Source organism: Scylla paramamosain, chromosome 21, assembly GCF_035594125.1.
Source record: "Scylla paramamosain isolate STU-SP2022 chromosome 21, ASM3559412v1, whole genome shotgun sequence".
NCBI classification, from domain to species: domain Eukaryota; kingdom Metazoa; phylum Arthropoda; class Malacostraca; order Decapoda; family Portunidae; genus Scylla; species Scylla paramamosain.
The window spans coordinates 10,362,876-10,378,266 of NC_087171.1; the positions used below are offsets into that span (position 1 = coordinate 10,362,876).

At 41.2% G+C, this 15,391-nt stretch overlaps 1 protein-coding gene across 9 annotated transcripts in view; it reads right to left on the bottom strand.

Moving 5' to 3' along the window:
• LOC135110988 (sodium-coupled monocarboxylate transporter 2-like) overlaps positions 1 to 15,391 on the bottom strand; it is a 43,591-nt gene that overhangs the window by 14,479 nt on the left and 13,721 nt on the right. For 2 of the 9 annotated variants that reach the window (XM_064023808.1, XM_064023810.1), the window contains one exon: positions 1,101 to 1,222. The exons of 4 other annotated variants lie outside the window; for them this stretch is intronic. The gene's annotated coding sequence lies outside the window, so the exon portion shown is untranslated. Of the gene's footprint in view, positions 1 to 1,100; positions 1,223 to 6,634; positions 6,722 to 11,711; positions 11,842 to 15,391 lie in introns of those variants that run through there. 3 more of the 9 variants (XM_064023809.1, XM_064023807.1, XM_064023812.1) reach the window with 3 other exon arrangements.

The window sequence follows — 15,391 nt, forward strand, 5'->3', positions numbered from 1 at the left end:
ATCTTGTTATGGCGGAGTGTGAGGCTAGTCTTCCTCCACTGCATTGTCAACAAAGGCAGGAAAGGAAGTGCGGTGTTATTGTCTGCGCCACATCAAGGGTCAAGGATAGACCCTTGGCAAGAACACACACAAGTTCTCTTCATCGTGTTAACCCTTTTAGCTGCCATTCAAAGGTGTTAATTGACGAGCTGAAGTGAGTGTTATGACTTCGAGCCCGAGCCATCTCTCTCTCTCTCTCTCTCTCTCTCTCTCTCTCTCTCTCTCTCTCTCTCTCTCTCTCTCTCTCTCTCTCTCTCCTAATAATATTGTGTCATTGTATTTTGTGATGAAACGTGAAAATGCTTTGATTAGAATATAACATACTGTAATATTTACGTGTCCCAGTGTAAAGTGAATACTGAAAAGGCCACAACGTGTTTTGTTGTCATATTTTGTCCCATGAACACTATAGGGAATGATGAGGATTATGGAAATAACCTTTGCCTACTGATTCCGAGACACTGCATTTATTTATGAACAAAATCTTTTTTTTTTTTTCAAAGCGTCATTCAAGCAGGAATCTACGTGAAACTAATGAATTGAACTAATCATAACCTTGCCTAGCCAAACGTTGCCTTGCACTCCGGGGAAAACGCTTGTTATTCTAATATCAACAGATGAATATGAGTATAAACTAAATTATTCCTTCGTTATAGGATAACTAGATTCTATGCTCTTGACTGGGTAAACTTGGAGCACAAAACTTTTTTTTTTTTTCGTAATGTTTATATTCTAAGGCCACAGAGATGTTTAGTGGCGCTCTCATGTGCTTTTATTTTATCTAATTAATGGTGCAGAATTCTTAAACTATCGTAATAGTCACAAAATACACTATTGAAAATCCCAGTAACTTCAACTAGAGCCTCTTGAAAGATCAGACGCCATAATGTTTTAGGATACAGTCTAATATATTATATACTTACTTCTGTTTTCTTGGTATACCATAATAGTTCAAGTATTTCAATTGATATTTTTTCTTACATTGCATGACTCCATACACTTATTAAAATAGAGCTTGTTAAAAAGAATACAATTTATACGATTCATATTTCAATAATTACAATTCTTTTGGTGCATTGTTGGTAACTGGGTCAGTGATGGTACTTGTGTTTATCTTTTCTCCTCGTTGTTTACTCAGGAATCCAAATCGTGTATCACAGTATCCGTTTCCTGCTTGACGCTTCTAAAAATATGTATTTAGTATTCAGACTGTTGAAATATTAGTGTGTCCATTTAATCCCCCCCACTTCTCTCTCTCTCTCTCTCTCTCTCTCTCTCTCTCTCTCTCTCTCTCTCTCTCTCTCTCTCTCTCATATTACACACACACACACACACACACACACACACAAATCTTTAGACTTCTTGAAACAATTATAGTTTTGCCTGAAAGTATTTTGTAGGAATGAGAGAGAGAGAGAGAGAGAGAGAGAGAGAGAGAGAGAGAGAGAGAGAGAGAGAGAGAGAGAGAGAGAGAGAGAGAGAAAGAGAGAGAGTACTTTGTGTGTGTGTGTGTGTGTGTTAGCAGTTATCTATCTTGTTTCTTCACAAGATATGCCAAGTTTGTTATGTGTGTGTGTGTGTGTGTGTGTGTGTGTGTGTGTGTGCTCGCATTTATCTCTTTTGTACTGTCACAACACTGGCTTAGGCTTGTTATGTCTCCATGCGTGTGTGTGTGTGTGTGTGTGTGTGTGTGTGTGTGTGTGTGTGTGTGTGTGTGTGTGTGTGTGTGTGTGTGTAGGTGTGTGTGTAGGTGTGTGCAACAGGAAGTATGTGTGGGTGTTTGGTAGTGAGCAGGCGACCTTGGAAAGAGAGAGAGAGAGAGAGAGAGAGAGAGAGAGAGAGAGAGAGAGAGAGAGAGAGAGAGAGATGGGGGGTGGGAGGGCGTCCCATGGCCAACACGCTGTGGAATTCCCCAAGGTGCTGGTTGCTGCTCAGGTTATTAGGAAGTAGCAGCGCTTTGTTACTGTTCTGGGCCAGCTTCGTACATGACGTCAGATCCTGCCTGCTTGTACCCCGTCTTCCTATCTATTATCACCTTCACCTTGCCTCGTGTCTTCAAGAGGCCTTGTTTTCTTATAAAGAATCCTTTCAAACCCCTCAGATATGATCAGTCACGTTCTCATTGATGTTTTGGATATTTTTCCTACTTCGATTATGCGAAAGGCTTGTTAAACTATCACTGGGATGAGAAAACTTAAAAACATAAATATTTTCCTCTGAAACCTTTGATTTTGTCGATATATTATTTGTTATTTATTACTTCACCTTTTACATGTTGGGTAAACCTGTCTAAGGCAGAGAGAGAGAGAGAGAGAGAGAGAGAGAGAGAGAGAGAGAGAGAGAGAGAGAGAGAGAGAGAGAGAGAGAGAGAGAGAGAGAGAGAGAGAGAGACGCATACAAAGCTGTTACATAAAAGAATTATCCGATAATATGAATCAGTTGGGAATCCTAATGTCCTTGTTGTAATGGACGTCCAGACTTGAAGTGCCCTTCTCAGAAAGTGTCGTAAGCATTGTTCAAGTGAAGACACCTCAGAGGAAGGAAAAGACGCAAGAAGTTATACGAGACTGCTAGCACGCACAACAGAGAGTAATTACGGGGATCACTGGGAAGTACGAACTCGCAGAGGTGACAGAACACACGCATGTACGTACAAGGAGGAAACAGAAATGAGTGCTGAAGGAAGTATTCTCCTGCAAGGTATTCAAGAACCGCAGGGGGATTGAAAACCAAGGTGATGAACATAAGAATACAAGGAAAGGAAGGAAAAATAGAAATGGGTGTGAAACGATGCGTTCTTCCCCAAAGTCCTTAAGAACCACAGGAGACTGAAGACTAAAAGTTATGAGGAACTTAAGAATACAAGGGAAGGTGAAAGAAGGACAGTAGTACAACACATGTAGTAGAAAGGAGTGTAAAACGATGTATTCCCTTGCAGTATCTTCAAGAACTGTAGATGAATGAAGTCTAAAGATGATGAATACAAGAAACCTACAAGATGAACAATAAAGCAAGACGTGGACTAGAAGAAAGTGCAAAACCATTACGTTCTCCTGCAAGGTCTTGAAGAACCATAGGAGATTGAAGACTAAAGGTGATAAGGAGTGCAGGAACAGACCAAACGGCAAGAAGCCAAGACTACGTGACAAAGTACTTGGTAACACGGATCTCATCAACCTCACCAGGAAACCTTTTAGAGTGTAAAACCTGATATTTGAAATCTTCGTCACACCAAGAGAATCTGTGCATGTCAGAATAGCCTTAGTAGTGCGCTCTAGTGATCCTTCCCCTCCCAACCACCACCTCGACACGTGTCCACGGCTCAGGTTAGTCTCAAGGTTACCAAGATTGTGATGATGACTAGCAGTAGCAGAAGGAGGAAGAGGAAGAAAAAGAGGAAGTGGAAATGGAGGAGGAGATGAATTATTGCGAATAACTTATTTTCCTCATCCTTTCTCCTCCTCCTCCTCTTCCTTCTTTTCGCCTTTCTTGATCGTGGAAATGACCACAAGCTTTCAAGGGGAGGAGGAGGAGAAAAGAGAAGAAGAAATTTAGGTAAAAAAGAGAGACAATATAAAGAAAACATATTTAGTGGATATATATATATATATATATATATATATATATATATATATATATATATAGAGAGAGAGAGAGAGAGAGAGAGAGAGAGAGAGAGAGAGAGAGAGAGAGAGAGAGAGAGAGAGAGAGAGATCCCTGACGTTGATGCTTAATGTACGTACTAACTCCTCCTCCTCCTTCTCCTCCTCCTCCTCCTCCTCCTCCTCCTTCCGATTTTTTTTCCTTCCCTCGTCATTCTCTCTTATCTTCTTTATAGCAGCGCCCAGCATCAGAGAGAGAGAGAGAGAGAGAGAGAGAGAGAGAGAGAGAGAGAGAGAGAGAGAGAGAGAGAGAGAGAGAGAGAGAGAGAGAGAGAAAGAGAAAGAGAGAGAGAAAGGAAACTATTAGAGGAAAAAGTTTCCCTACTGGAGGGGGAAGAGGAGGGAGAAAGTAGCATACGAGAGGGCAAGTTTTCTGTGTAGGTGTGTGTGTGTGTGTGTGTGTGTGTGTGACGGGTGGCTGGGAAAATCCACCCACCTACCCACTCACACACACACACACACACACACACACACACACATTTTATGATTCAGGGAATCCCCCTCCCAATTAAGTACTGGCTGCTCCTCACTCCATAACTTTTAATAGATTTATAACCGATAAGAAATAAGGATAAAGTAATATATATATATATATATATATATATATATATATATATATATATATATATATATATATATATATATATATATATATATATATATATATATATATATATATATATATATATATATATATATATATATATATATATATATATATATATATATATATATATATATATATATATATATATATATATATATATATATCACAGCTTAAATATTTACGAGCAACACATCTTTTGTAGCTTACTATATGCTGACAACAAACAATGCATGTCTTTTTTTTTTTTTTGCTTACTTTCTTACAACTACCTGATTGGAGATATGATAAGAGGGGAAAGTGATTATATTTGTGCGGATTAAACTATCACTGGATTCAAAACTCTCTTGAAAACTCCAGTAACTTGCAATGTAGTCAGTTAAACATGTAGAATCCTTGTTAAACTATTACTAGGATCATGAAAGCATCCTTGAAAACCCCAATAACTTCCATTACATACATGCCGAATTATTGTTAAACTATTACTAGAATCAGGAATATACTCCTGAAGATCCCAAGAACCTTCACTGATTTCCACTACAACCTGTAAAAAATACGGAATCCTCGTTAAACTACTTGTGTCATTAGAACCACGAAAGTATCCTTCAAAATCCCAATAACTTCCATCATAGCCAGTCAAATATATAGAATACTTATTAAACCCTCACTGAAACCATGAAAACATCCTTGAAAATCCCAGTAATTTTCACTACACACAGTTAAAGGTACAACAACGAGCGGGATAGCGACTGTGAAGGTGATGGTGATGTTAGTAGCAATAGTGATGATTGTAGTCGTGGTGGAGGCATTGATTGCGGGTGCTAGTAGTGATGGTGATTGTGGGACACGTGACTTGTCAAACACACACACACACACACACACACACACACACACACACACACACACACACAACGCAGCTCTTGCAAGCAGTACGAACGCATTCACCATTATATTGGCAACATCATCACCACCACCACCGTCACCAGTGCATATCACTCCAGTGCAGCGCAGCACACCCTTGAAAATCCCAATTTCTTCCACTACAACCAATCAGTCGCGCTGAAACCTTCTCAAACTGTCATTAGAATCACGAAAACAGGCTTTAAAGCACTAATAACTTCCTCTACAGCTAGTCACTCGTCTTCCACACCTCTTTATAGATCGGGATTTACAACCTCATTAATGAGTATATTCCAGTTATCTACCACTATTATTTTGCGAACGAATTTCTTCTTATTTACTTTTTTTATGTTTTTTTTTTTAATCAGTGCTACAAGTAGAAGATGCCTTGACTTTAAGGTATCTTCTATTTATAGCCTTGATTAACTCTAGATCATTGATCTGAATCTGAATCTGATCTGGATTCCTATGGCGGTAAAAACAAGCAAATACTGACCAAAACAATTACATATGTATAGACAAGTCGTTGCCCAGCTGTCTTCAGAGTTGGATTGTTGACGCTAGCCACTGAGCTCTAAAAAAAAGTGTCAATGAAGGCTGCAGCCTACGTATTGTGATGTAATTGGGCTAAGAATGCCACCCCTCAGTCCCTGCCATGCTTGCCTGTCTTGGTGGATCCTAACACGAGACTGGGTTCCACCATTGGCAATCAGTATTGTATAAGTTTCATACAAAGCTCTCTTGCTCTTCACACATGCATGCATGCATGCTGAAAAATACTCACTCCGGTAAAATACAGAATGATTATATATATATATATATATATATATATATATATATATATATATATATATATATATATATATATATATATATATATATATATATATATATATATATATATATATATATTACCACTATCATACACCTCGTATGCTTACAGCAGAATTCTGCAACGTTTTATCACCATTCAATCTGCTCCTTAAACATATTAGCCGTTTTCTTGCGATATGTTTCCCTATAATAACCCCAACAGAGGCTGCTCTGCCGCTGCTGTGACCGCCGTTTGCAATGTCGCCTGCTATAACCCACCTCTTAACCTAGATTACCCAGATCGTGATCCGGATCAATCAGGTCACCAGGAATTCAGATCACGATGGTAAATAGAACACGAGCCACGCGACCAGATCAGTGATCTGAAACGGATCGCCGGAAACAGAAGACCTTGCAGGGATCAACACCAACCTTGTCTTATCTCGCAGGACGCTCCTGTACCTCCATCAGATCTCTTAATCTAAGCACCCATTGAAGAAACCTAATAACTTCTTGTTCTCTCCTCATTACCAGCCTTTGTTATATACCGTAGGATACTTCAGCACCTCCATGAGACCTCATAATCTACGCAAGATTTTTCTGTCAAGGTACGTACTGTAGCACTGAAGAGACGTGATATTTTTTTTTTATCTCATTTGCTTGAAAATGTGTTATGTGAACCTTGCTTCCTGCACATTCCTTGCTTGTCTGAATGGCTGGGTTGCTGGCCGCCGGCCGGCTGCCTGCCTGCCTGCCTGCCTAAGAGAATGTGTGAATGAGGGAGTGAGTGTGTGAGTGACTTACTGTACTGCATGAAAAGTCAGAAAGGAAAATCAGGAAGAGAGAGAGAGAGAGAGAGAGAGAGAGAGAGAGAGAGAGAGAGAGAGAGAGAGAGAGAGAGAGAGAGAGAGAGAGAGAGAGAGAGGGTAGGGGGAGGAAACAAGGGTAAGCTTTCTCCATCTCATTTTCTCCAATTGCATAAGTCATTGGAGCATGGAAGGTGAAAGTCTCTCTCTCTCTCTCTCTCTCTCTCTCTCTCTCTCTCTCTCTCTCTCTCTCTCTCTCTCTCTCTCTCTCTCTCTCTCTCTCCTGCATGTTCTGTTCCCACCGGAGAGAAAAATTGCTTCTTCCACTATTTGTCAACAGCAGTAATGTGACACACACACACACACACACACACACACACACACACACACACACACACTTTTATCCAGGAAATCAATCAATCAGTCAATATCTCTCTCTCTCTCTCTCTCTCTCTCTCTCTCTCTCTCTCTCTCTCTCTCTCTCTCTCTCTCTCTCTCTCTCTCTCTCTCTCTCTCTCTCTCTCTCTCTCTCTCTCTCTCTCTCTCTCTCTCTCTCTCTCTCTCTCTCTCTCTCTCTCTCTCTCTCTCTCTCTCTCTCTCGACCTTCCTTCCACATTTGACAGGACGGAGAGAACAAGTTAGACCACCACCACCACCACCACCTGTGTGTAAGGCAACATTTTCCTAGAGTGGCTTAAACAGGTTACACACACTTGTGAACGATGATTGTGATTTCATAACATGCATTTCGGATTATATATATATATATATATATATATATATATATATATATATATATATATATATATATATATATATATATATATATATATATATATATATATATATATATATTGGAAAGAGGCCTTTATGTTTTATTGCAGTCTACAACATTGGCTGCATTTTTAAATTTGTATAATGTTCTTTTTTTCAATTTTCCTTGTGAGGAAACGTTGTTCTTCATTTAACTGTACTAACGTTTATCGGTATTCTCTTTATTGTGTGACGAAATGTATTGATTCTTCCTGTTGTTTGGGTGTCCTCTACGTTCTCGTCCTACTCCGAGTCTTTTCAATGCAAAGCTACTTAGAAGAAATATTGGGTGTACTCCGTGCACTGCTATACGCTGAGGGTTATCTGAGATACAGCCATGCCCCTTTGCATTTAACACAAGCGCCCTAGTGACCAGGAATCCCCCGCAATATCCCCGACACAGCCAGCCACGTATTACAGCCTTATTGTCGCTGTTGACGTTGTATTGATAATATTTATAAGGGTTATATATAGAGTCCGTGGATGGCGATCTTAAAACGCTACAATTTTCAAAGCCTTTCTCACCTTTCTCACCAGACGCAAGGTAGGCAATGCCTGTCAGTGTCCGGCCTCTACGAATCTTCTGCAAAGGTCTCTATCCATGAAATCCTCATCTCTGGTTATTTCTTGTAGATTTCTTCCTCTTCGTAAAGCAGCTTCTTCAACTCCCTGCATCCATCGCTTCCTAGGTCGTCCCACCGGCCTCCTGCCTAGAGGAACCCATTCCAGAAACTTCCTTGCGTATCTTGTATCTTCCATTCTTTGGACATGTCCATACCATCTCAATTTGTTCTTTTCAATTATCTTCAGTACAGATGTTATCCCTAATCTCTCTCTGGTTTCTTCATTTCTAATTCTATCAAGTCTGGTCACACCTCGGATCATATTATAATTTTCATGTAATGTAATATTTCAAAGCCTACAGAGATTATTGGTCAGGTTCTATTGTGTGTTTCCCCCTCTGACGGTCCTGAAGGCTTGTTAAACTGTCACTGTATGCAAGGAAACATGAAAACGCACTTGGAAACTTTTAACATGCTCTGTCGGGGATCGCTGGGGGTGTTTAATGATATTTTCGTGATTCCACTGATAGTTTAACAAGTATTGTGCATCAATCAAAGAGGGGGAAAAAACGTTCAAAAGTACGTAAGTAATCATCTCCGTAGTCTCTGAAAATAATTCTAATGAGAGAACAACGCATTTAACAGTACTGGGCTTTGTGTTATCTTCACGCTTATAAATCTTTCCTTATCGCACCTAATCTGTCGCTCAGCATTGCCGACAAAATCATCAAAGGTCCCCACCGCTCCCCTTCACTGGCCAGGACGCACTGGGACGAAGGTTTGGTCAGATTTTCGTGGGGTGCTTTTGTTGTTGAAGAAGCTGAACTCTTATTAAACAATCACCGAGATCATGAAAACACCCTTGAAAACCCTGATGACTTGAAAACACCCTTGAAAACCCTGATGACTTGAAAACACCCTTGAAAACCCAAATGACTTGAAAACACACTTGAAAACCATGATGACTTGAAAACACCCTTGAAAACCCTAATGACTTGAAAACACCCTTGAAAACCCTCATGACTTGAAAACACCCTTGAAAACCCAAATGACTTGAAAACACCCTTGAAAACCCTGATGACTTGAAAACACCCTTGAAAACCATCATGACTTGAAAACACCCTTGAAAACCCTGATGACTTGAAAACACCCTTGAAAACCCTAATGACTTGAAAACACCCTTGAAAACCCTAATGACTTGAAAACACCCTTGAAAACCCTGATGACTTGAAAACACCCTTGAAAACCCTGATGACTTGAAAACACCCTTGAAAACCCAAATGACTTGAAAACACACTTGAAAACCCTGATGACTTGAAAACACCCTTGAAAACCCTCATGACTTGAAAACACCCTTGAAAACCCTCATGACTTGAAAACACCCTTGAAAACCCAAATGACTTGAAAACACCCTTGAAAACCATCATGACTTGAAAACACCCTTGAAAACCCTAATGACTTGAAAACACCCTTGAAAACCCTGATGACTTGAAAACACCCTTGAAAACCCTAATGACTTGAAAACACCCTTGAAAACCCTAATGACTTGAAAACACCCTTGAAAACCATCATGACTTGAAAACACCCTTGAAAACCCTCATGACTTGAAAACACCCTTGAAAACCCTGATGACTTGAAAACACCCTTGTAAACCCTAATGACTTGAAAACACCCTTGAAAACCCTAATGACTTGAAAACACCCTTGAAAACCATCATGACTTGAAAACACCCTTGAAAACCCTCATGACTTGAAAACACCCTTGAAAACCCTGATGACTTGAAAACACCCTTAAAAACCCTCATGACTTGAAAACACCCTTGAAAATCCTAATGACTTGAAAACACCCTTGAAAACCCTAATGACTTGAAAACACCCTTGAAAACCCTAATGACTTGAAAACACCCTTGAAAACCCTAATGACTTGAAAACACCCTTGAAAACCCTGATGACTTGAAAACATCCTTGAAAACCCTAATGACTTGAAAACACCCTTGAAAACCCTAATGACTTGAAAACACCCTTGAAAACCCTGATGACTTGAAAACACCCTTGAAAACCCTGATGACTTGAAAACACCCTTGAAAACCCTGATGACTTGAAAACATCCTTGAAAACCCTAATGACTTGAAAACACCCTTGAAAACCCTAATGACGAAAACATCCTTGAAAACCCTATTGACTTGAAAACACCCTTGAAAATCCTCATGACTTGAAAACACTCTTAAAAACCCTAATGATTTAAAAACACTCTTGAAAACCCTCATGATTTCCTGTTAAAAGTAGGTGAAAGACTTAGCATTACAAGCGTCATATACAACTTTCACTTCTTGAATAAAGTGATATTTCCGTTCTGTTGTCTTTTCCTGGTTTCCATGACGCAAAGTGGTTCAGAAAAGAAGTATTTAGACACTTCTGGAACAAAATGCAGCCTTTCGTTTTGGATGCTCCTTCTAGGAAAACAATGCATAGAGGACAGAAACAGGGCAAATAGAGTACTAGGATTCATTTTTAGGAGTGTTAAAAGTAGAAGGCCGGAAGTAATATTAAAGTTATACTTGGCGATGGTCAGACCTCTGGACTACGCTGTGCAGTTCTGGTCCCCACATTACAGGAAAGATATAGGTCTATTAGAATCAGTACAAAGGAGAATGACTAAAAGGATACAAGGGATGAGGAGTATTCCTTACGAAGCGAGGTTAAAGCTGTTAAATTTACATTCTTTATAGAGACGTAAGTTAAGAGGAGTCTTGATAGAAGTCTTCAAGTGGTATAAGGGTTATAACAAGGGGGATATAAGCAAAATTCTTAGGATCAGCAGCCAGGGTAAAACACGAAATAACGTGTTCAAGCTTGAAAAATTTAGGTTTAGGAAGGAGATAGGAAGAAATTAGTTGTCAAATAGAGTGGTAGATAAATGAAGCGGACTCAGTAATCATGTTGTTAGTGCTAGGACATTAGGGAGCTTTAAGAGAAGATTAGACGGGTTTATGGATGGGGATGATAGGTGGAAATAGGTAGGTATATTTCATACAGGGACTGCCACGTGTAAGCCTGGTCGGTTCTTGCAGCTTCCCTTATTTCTTATGTTCTTAAATATATATATATATATATATATATATATATATATATATATATATATATATATATATATATATATATATATATATATATATATATATATATATATATAAATATATATATATAAAGTTTACATTGAGGAACTGGTATGACAAGTTTTACAGAAACCGTACAGTAGAATATAATATCATCACAACTATACTTGTTTTTCGAATATGGAAGATCAGATCCCTTGGTAATGGTAAGTAAACCGATCAGGATAGGACAAGAAATAATGGTTTTAAGTTTAATAAAAGAAATAAGAAGGCATTGGTTTTCAAAAGAAAGTGGTAAGTAAATGGAATAGGTTGTAAGTACCGAATAATTAGAAAGCTTTAAATGGAGATTAGACAGATGGATGATAGGTGGAAATACGTAAGAATATTTTATACAGGGGCTGCCTTGTGTAGACCTGACGGCTTCGTGCATGTTCCCTTATTTCCTCACGTTGTTAAGTTGTTTCGTTTTGATCTCCAGGACAAGACGAGCCATCTACGTTAACAGGCTTGCTCTTGGTAGACGCTTGTTCGTCATTGGAAGAAAAAAAAAATAGAGACCATTAGATTCCTACACACGTCAGGGGAGCGTACACAGCCTCTTCAACAAGGTTCAGGTGAAAACAACTATTATGCTTCGTCGTGAACGTAGAGATGAGTGGCGCAGAACTGTCTCTTTACTTTGCTATAAGGAACCTCACTCCTCGCATTCTTAAATTTTTCAGTGTCTTATCTCCATTGGTTTTAACAGACTAGTGGATATCATGGAGCAGCATTTCCTATAAACTCATTAATGCTGCTGTTGCTGTTGACGTCAAGCAAACACTGAAGGAAGACTGAATATGGTGGGAGTGAGACCAGTATTCTCAAACACTTCATTATCTTATCTGCTCTTCGGAATGTTATTGGGGTTTTTATTTATTTATTTTTTTCATGATTCTAGTCATTTTAATAGGAATTCCGTATCTTTGGCAGCAACTAATGGAAATTGTTGGCGTTTTCATGTATTTTTTCATAATTCTGTTGATAATTTAATAAGGATTCCGCACCTGTGATTGGATGTAATGGAAGCTATTTGGATTTTCAAGCGTGTTTTCATGAGGGCAGTGATACTCTGATGAGAGTTCTGGAACTCTGTTAGGCACCAATGGAAATCGTTAAGGTTTCCAAGGATTTTTTTTATGAATCTAATAGCAAACACACACACACACACACACACACTGGATGAGGAGGACGTCCACTTAAAATGGCAAAACTACGTCGCCACTACTACAGCAGCCTTCCACCACTACTTCCCAGCCAAGAGCGTCACAACGCACCCGTCTGATGCTCCCTGGATGACGCCCCGCATTAAAAGACTCATGCGTCAGCGGACCTGGGCGTTCCACTCCTGCCCGGTCCTTTACAGGAAACTAAGAAACAGAGTAATCAGGGAGATTAAGAATGCAAAGGCAAGCTATTACCCAGACAAGATACACCACCTCAAGCTGACCAACAACAGACAGTGGTACGCTAAGATCAAAGCTTTGTGTGGCTTACAAAAGCACACTTCATCCCTTCCTTGCACCTCACACCTTCCTGCTAATCTCGCGGCTCAGGAGATGAACGATCACTTTGCTGCTATCTGTCAAACCTTTCCTCCCCTCCACACCACTCCGCTTCCTGCCTATCTGCCCGCTCCCTCCCCTCCACACACTGTCCAGGCGATGGATGTTTTTAAGAGAATACTTAAATTTAAACCAAGATCCACCACACCCACTGACCTTCCTATAAAAATTTACAAGGAATTTGCTGTAGAGCTAGCAACACCGCTATGCTCCATAATAAACGCCTCACTCTCCCAACACTCTTGCCCCGCGGACTGGAAGACATCTTATGTCACTCCCATCCCCAAAACTTCCAGTCCTCAGTCACTCAATGACCTCAGGCCAGTCTCTATCACCCCCATCCCTAGCCTTATTTGTGAAGATTTTGTATATGACTGGGCATACACCAAAATTTGTAACACCGTGGATATCAGACAATTCGGAAATATTAAAGCCACCTCCACCTCACATTACCTGACCAGCTTCCTTGAATTCATCCACAGCCACCTGGACAAGCGAAACACCTCTCTAGCTGTTGCTTTTGTCGACTTCAAAAAAGCCTTTGATCTAGTTGATCACACTGTTGTCATCAGCAAGGCAGTAAGTCTGGGTCTCCCTCCTAATCTGATAGCGTGGCTAGCCGACTTCCTCACAGGGAGACGTCAGGCCGTTCGCTATCAGGGCTCTGTCTCTAATTTCCAACAGCTGACATGTGGAGTTCCCCAGGGGACCAAGATGGGTCCTCTATGCTTCCTCCTCCTCATCAACGACGCCCTCACCGACACCCCCAATCGCTGGAAGTATGTGGACGACTGCACCGTGGGCGTCCCAGTTTCCAACAAGAACCCGGACTACTCGCCACTGCAAGCAATTCTGGAGCGACTGCGGACGTGGACAGAGGAGAGCAGGATGACCATCAACCACAGCAAAACTGTGGTGATGCATTTCTGTACCTCCTCTGTACCAGTGCCCCCTCCCCGGCTCACAGTGGGCCCTCACCCCCTCCAGGTGGTCCAATGTGCCAAGCTTCTCGGAGTCACGGTGGACGACCAGCTGACCTGGAAGCAGCATGTCGCCAGCACCGTGAGATCAGCTACCTACAGGCTGTACATGCTGCGCAGACTCAGGTCGCTGGGGACGCCGACAGATGAGTTAAGGGGGGTGTACCTCACCTTCATCCTCCCCAAACTCATGTACGCCTCCCCAGCGTGGTCCTCCTCCCTCACACACACTCAACAGCTACAGCTAGAGAGTGTGCAGAAAAGGGCGTGCAGGGTCATCCTTGGCCCTGCATACACCACCTATGAAGAAGCCCTGACCACCCTGAGTCTGTCCAGAATATCCACCAGGCACCGAGAGGCTCTGGAGAAGTTTGGGAAGGGACTACTGCATCATCCGCGTCTCAGAGACATGCTGCCGCCCGACGCGCCTCGCCCTGTCCGTGCCACCAGACACCACAACAAAATAACGCCCCTGAAGGCGCCGCGCACGGACCGGTACAGACTCAGTGCGATTCCCACCATGGTGCGAGCCATCAATCGATAGTATTTCCCTCCTAGATTAGTCTTACCGTTAGGATTAATGTTAAGTTTTTCCCCATCCCCTATGTACATTTTCAGTTTGTCAACTGCCTAAATAATAAACCGTTTATTATTATTATTATTATTATTAACACACACACACACACACACACACACACACACACACACACACACACACACACACCACACCACCTATGAAGAAGCCCTGACCACCCTGAGTCTGTCCAGAATATCCACCAGGCACCGAGAGGCTCTGGAAAAGTTTGGGAGGGGACTACTGCATCATCCACGTCTCAGAAACATGCTGCCGCCCGACGCGCCTCGCCCGGTCCGTGCCACCAGACACCACAACAAAATAACGCCCCTAAAGGCGCCGCGCACGGACCGGTACAGACTCAGTGCGATTCCCACCATGGTGCGAGCCATCAATCATTAGTATTTCCCTCCTAGATTAGACTTACCTTTAGGATTAATGTTAAGTTTTTCCCCATCCCCTATGTACATTTTCAGTTTGTCAACTGCCTAAATAATAAACCGTTTATTATTATTATTATTATTACACACACACACACACACACACACACACACACACACACACAAAGGGGATTTTCAGAGAGAGAGAGAGAGAGAGAGAGAGAGAGAGAGAGAGAGAGAGAGAGAGAGAGAGAGAGAGAGAGAGAGAGAAGGTGAGGACGAGCGGAAGGAAAACTAAAAAAAAATTCTCCACTCATTGCTAGCCGCTACACACACACACACACACACACACACACACACACACACACACACACACACACAAACACTTGAAAACTCCCAAACCATTATCTCTTTGGCTTCCAAAAAACATTACTGGTGGAAGAACTAAGCGTTTCTGAATGTGGGGTAGGAGTGTGAATATACGGTTTGGTTCTCGGCAGTTGACCGTGGCTGTACCCTCTTGCACCTGAATACC